At 51.2% G+C, this 5000-nt stretch overlaps 1 non-coding gene across 1 annotated transcript in view; it reads right to left on the bottom strand.

Moving 5' to 3' along the window:
- LOC124567820 overlaps positions 1-287 on the bottom strand; it is a 1911-nt gene extending 1624 nt beyond the window's left edge. The window contains exon 1 of the ribosomal RNA XR_006970980.1: positions 1-287. This exon is cut by the window's left edge and continues 1624 nt beyond it. This is a non-coding gene — a ribosomal RNA (small subunit ribosomal RNA).
- Positions 288-5000: the final 4713 nt, after the last annotated feature.

The raw sequence follows: 5000 nt of genomic DNA, 5'->3' as shown, positions 1-5000 counted from the left end.
TGCGATCAGCCCAAAGTTATTCAGAGTCACCAAGGCAAACGGACCGGACGAGCCGACCGATTGGTTTTGATCTAATAAAAGCGTCCCTTCCATCTCTGGTCGGGACTCTGTTTGCATGTATTAGCTCTAGAATTACCACAGTTATCCAAGTAACGTGGGTACGATCTAAGGAACCATAACTGATTTAATGAGCCATTCGCGGTTTCACCTTAATGCGGCTTGTACTGAGACATGCATGGCTTAATCTTTGAGACAAGCATATGACTACTGGCAGGATCAACCAGGGAGCTGCGTCAACTAGAGCTGAGCAGCCGGCCGCCCGAGAGTGTGTCCCGGGGGCCCGCGCGAACACGCAAGCGTCCGCTCAATTATTCTGCAAACAGGAGGAGGCTGAGCTCCCCTGCACGATACACCTCGAAACCCTCTCAGGTCCCGGCGGCGCGCAGCGCCGTCCTAAGTACTTGGTCGGGTTCGAGAGAGGCGCAATCGCCCGGAGTTTGGCGAGTAGACGCTTTAGGTGCGACCACCCGTGCTCCCAACTGAGCTTGCCGCTGCCGACAGAGGCCCGGGAGCGTGCTGTCGTGGCATTGCCGGCGGGAGACAACACGCGCCACCTACGGTGGCCGGCAGCTCCAACGCCAGCGCCACAGAAGGACAAAAGCCCCACTTGGGTGCCGAAGCGAACTCTCCCAGCACAGCGCACGCGCCAACACGTCCGCACAGCTGCGATACAAACCACCTGCGAGAACCGCAGAGGCGACCGAGCAGCAGACGGCGTCGCGGCGCCGAGCGCCGGGCGGCGGCGCATCCTCAGCGCACACAGTCCTCAATCGGACCAGCACACTGCAGATGTCCACCGCGCTTCGCACCGGGCCCGCGAGGACCTACTTTGGCCGCACGGCGCCGCGTGCAGGGTGCGCCGGCGCGCAGCTGCGCCGCCTGCCGCCTCCGTCGGCCGGCGCGCCTGCCACTGGCCGCCCCCACCAGCCGGCTGTAGCGCGTGCGCCCACGCACCGCGCGGCCAGCACGCCGGGAGGCCCCCCCTCACCGGCCGGGGACGGTCCCACCCAGCCACCGCCGCGTATCGCTTCACACCCACATGCCATTCACGTTCGTGGGCATGGTGGGTATCGCTGAAACAACCGGTTGGTAGCTCAACCGATCGTCGCCATCACTGATTCACCTCTAGCGAGAACAACCGCACCACAACGGTTTACCAGTTGTTCATTTGCGTAACGTCACCAGCAAACGTAGACGTCCATCGCCATTTGCAAATTCAACGATTGTTGCATGCCTGTGTCAGGTGTCACGACACACTATGTCTGCCCACATACACGCAACAACATGTGCACGCTTCGCGAACACGTGGAAGGTGGCCCCCGTACGTATGCGATGTCCATTGCGCGAACGACTGTCAACCGGCCTCTGTCGCATGTCGCAGATGTGGAACGCAGTGCACCATGCTGTCACGGTGTGTGAGAAGAGACGACTACGTCTGACAACACGCGCCACTACATCAACAGACGGCTCATGCTGATCGCCATCCAGGGCATACCACACTGCAGTCCGGCTCTTATAGGGAGACGACACATAGCTGAGTGCACAACAGTTGGACCGCATGGTTCGCCGTTGTTGGCGCAGTCGTTGTACGGTCACATGTACCACGATGTATCATTCAGTACATGAGGACCAATGTGCAGTACAGTGTGTGATTTGGACGTACAACATCAGCGGACAGTTGACACAGGCCGTACCACAGCGTAGGCTAAGTGCTTCGCCATGCGAATGCCAATGAACAACTGCGAAGGGCATTGAGCATGTACGTCCTGCTGCCATCCACATTACAGTGTATCGCTGCAAGGTGTTTAACATGAAGCGATACACTGGGGACCAGGCAGTGCGAGTAGCAAACTATATTGCGGGGGTTGCAGTTAGGCAACACTACACTAATTTAACGCGTCGTATGACAATTACAGAGCGGGTTAAGGCCCAACGTGTGTTGGGTTAAGGCCCAACGTGTGTTGGGTTAAGGCCCAACGTGTGTTGGGTTAAGGCCCAACGTGTGTTGGGTTAAGGCCCAACGTGTGTTGGGTTAAGGCCCAACGTGTGTTGGGTTAAGGCCCAACGTGTGTTGGGTTAAGGCCCAACGTGTGTTGGGTTAAGGCCCAACGTGTGTTGGGTTAAGGCCCAACGTGTGTTGGGTTAAGGCCCAACGTGTGTTGGGTTAAGGCCCAACGTGTGTTGGGTTAAGGCCCAACGTGGGTTGGGTTAAGGCGCAACGTGGGTTGGGTTAAGGCGCAACGTGGGTTGGGTTAAGGCGCAACGTGGGTTGGGTTAAGGCGCAACGTGGGTTAGGTTAAGGCGCAACGTGGGTTAGGTTAAGGCGCAACGTAGGTTAGGTTAAGGCGCAATATAGGTTAGGTTAAGGCGCAATATAGGTTAGGTTAAGGCGCAATATAGGTTAGGTTAAGGCGCAATATAGGTTAGGTTAAGGCGCAATATAGGTTAGGTTAAGGCGCAATATAGGTTAGGTTAAGGCGCAACGTAGGTTAGGTTAAGGCGCAACGTAGGTTAGGTTAAGGCGCAACATAGGTTAGGTTAAGGCGCAACATGGGTTAGGTTAAGGCGCAATATAGGTTAGGTTAAGGCACAATATGGGTTAGGTTAAGGCACAATATGGGTTAGGTTAAGGCACAATATGGGTTAGGTTAAGGCACAATATGGGTTAGGTTAAGGCACAATATGGGTTAGGTTAAGGCACAATATGGGTTAGGTTAAGGCACAATATGGGTTAGGTTAAGGCACAATATGGGTTAGGTTAAGGCACAATATGGGTTAGGTTAAGGCACAATATGGGTTAGGTTAAGGCACAATATGGGTTAGGTTAAGGCACAATATGGGTTAGGTTAAGGCACAATATGGGTTAGGTTAAGGCACAATATGGGTTAGGTTAAGGCACAATATGGGTTAGGTTAAGGCACAATATGGGTTAGGTTAAGGCACAATATGGGTTAGGTTAAGGCACAATATGGGTTAGGTTAAGGCACAATATGGGTTAGGTTAAGGCACAATATGGGTTAGGTTAAGGCACAATATGGGTTAGGTTAAGGCACAATATGGGTTAGGTTAAGGCACAATATGGGTTAGGTTAAGGCACAATATGGGTTAGGTTAAGGCACAATATGGGTTAGGTTAAGGCACAATATGGGTTAGGTTAAGGCACAATATGGGTTAGGTTAAGGCACAATATGGGTTAGGTTAAGGCACAATGTGGGTTAGGTTAAGGCACAACGTGGGTTAGGTTAAGGCACAACGTGGGTTAGGTTAAGGCACAACGTGGGTTAGGTTAAGGCACAACGTGGGTTAGGTTAAGGCACAACGTGGGTTAGGTTAAGGCACAACGTGGGTTAGGTTAAGGCACAACGTGGGTTAGGTTAAGGCACAACGTGGGTTAGGTTAAGGCACAACGTGGGTTAGGTTAAGGCACAATACGGGTTAGGTTAAGGCACAATACGGGTTAGGTTAAGGCACAATACGGGTTAGGTTAAGGCACAATACGGGTTAGGTTAAGGCACAATACGGGTTAGGTTAAGGCACAATACGGGTTAGGTTAAGGCACAATACGGGTTAGGTTAAGGCACAATACGGGTTAGGTTAAGGCACAATACGGGTTAGGTTAAGGCACAATACGGGTTAGGTTAAGGCACAATACGGGTTAGGTTAAGGCACAATACGGGTTAGGTTAAGGCACAATACGGGTTAGGTTAAGGCACAATACGGGTTAGGTTAAGGCACAATACGGGTTAGGTTAAGGTACAATACGGGTTAGGTTAAGGCACAATACGGGTTAGGTTAAGGCACAATACGGGTTAGGTTAAGGCACAATATGGGTTAGGTTAAGGCACAATATGGGTTAGGTTAAGGCACAATATGGGTTAGGTTAAGGCACAATATGGGTTAGGTTAAGGCACAATATGGGTTAGGTTAAGGCACAATATGGGTTAGGTTAAGGCACAATATGGGTTAGGTTAAGGCACAATATGGGTTAGGTTAAGGCACAATATGGGTTAGGTTAAGGCACAATATGGGTTAGGTTAAGGCACAATATGGGTTAGGTTAAGGCACAATATGGGTTAGGTTAAGGCACAATATGGGTTAGGTTAAGGCACAATATGGGTTAGGTTAAGGCACAACGTGGGTTAGGTTAAGGCACAACGTGGGTTAGGTTAAGGCACAACGTGGGTTAGGTTAAGGCACAACGTGGGTTAGGTTAAGGCACAACGTGGGTTAGGTTAAGGCACAACGTGGGTTAGGTTAAGGCACAACGTGGGTTAGGTTAAGGCACAACGTGGGTTAGGTTAAGGCACAACGTGGGTTAGGTTAAGGCACAATACGGGTTAGGTTAAGGCACAATACGGGTTAGGTTAAGGCACAATACGGGTTAGGTTAAGGCACAATACGGGTTAGGTTAAGGCACAATACGGGTTAGGTTAAGGCACAATACGGGTTAGGTTAAGGCACAATACGGGTTAGGTTAAGGCACAATACGGGTTAGGTTAAGGCACAATACGGGTTAGGTTAAGGCACAATACGGGTTAGGTTAAGGCACAACGTGGGTTAGGTTAAGGCACAACGTGGGTTAGGTTAAGGCACAACGTGGGTTAGGTTAAGGCACAACGTGGGTTAGGTTAAGGCACAACGTGGGTTAGGTTAAGGCACAACGTGGGTTAGGTTAAGGCACAACGTGGGTTAGGTTAAGGCACAATACGGGTTAGGTTAAGGCACAATACGGGTTAGGTTAAGGCACAATACGGGTTAGGTTAAGGCACAATACGGGTTAGGTTAAGGCACAATACGGGTTAGGTTAAGGGACAATACGGGTTAGGTTAAGGCACAATACGGGTTAGGTTAAGGCACAATACGGGTTAGGTTAAGGCACAATACGGGTTAGGTTAAGGTACACATTGTTGTAAGGAAAGGTGTTTTGGGGGGGGGGGGGG

Source organism: Schistocerca americana, unplaced genomic scaffold (assembly GCF_021461395.2).
Source record: "Schistocerca americana isolate TAMUIC-IGC-003095 unplaced genomic scaffold, iqSchAmer2.1 HiC_scaffold_141, whole genome shotgun sequence".
Taxonomy (NCBI): domain Eukaryota; kingdom Metazoa; phylum Arthropoda; class Insecta; order Orthoptera; family Acrididae; genus Schistocerca; species Schistocerca americana.
The sequence above is the reverse complement of the archived record's forward strand: the minus strand, read 5'-3'. Positions and strand labels throughout refer to the sequence as shown.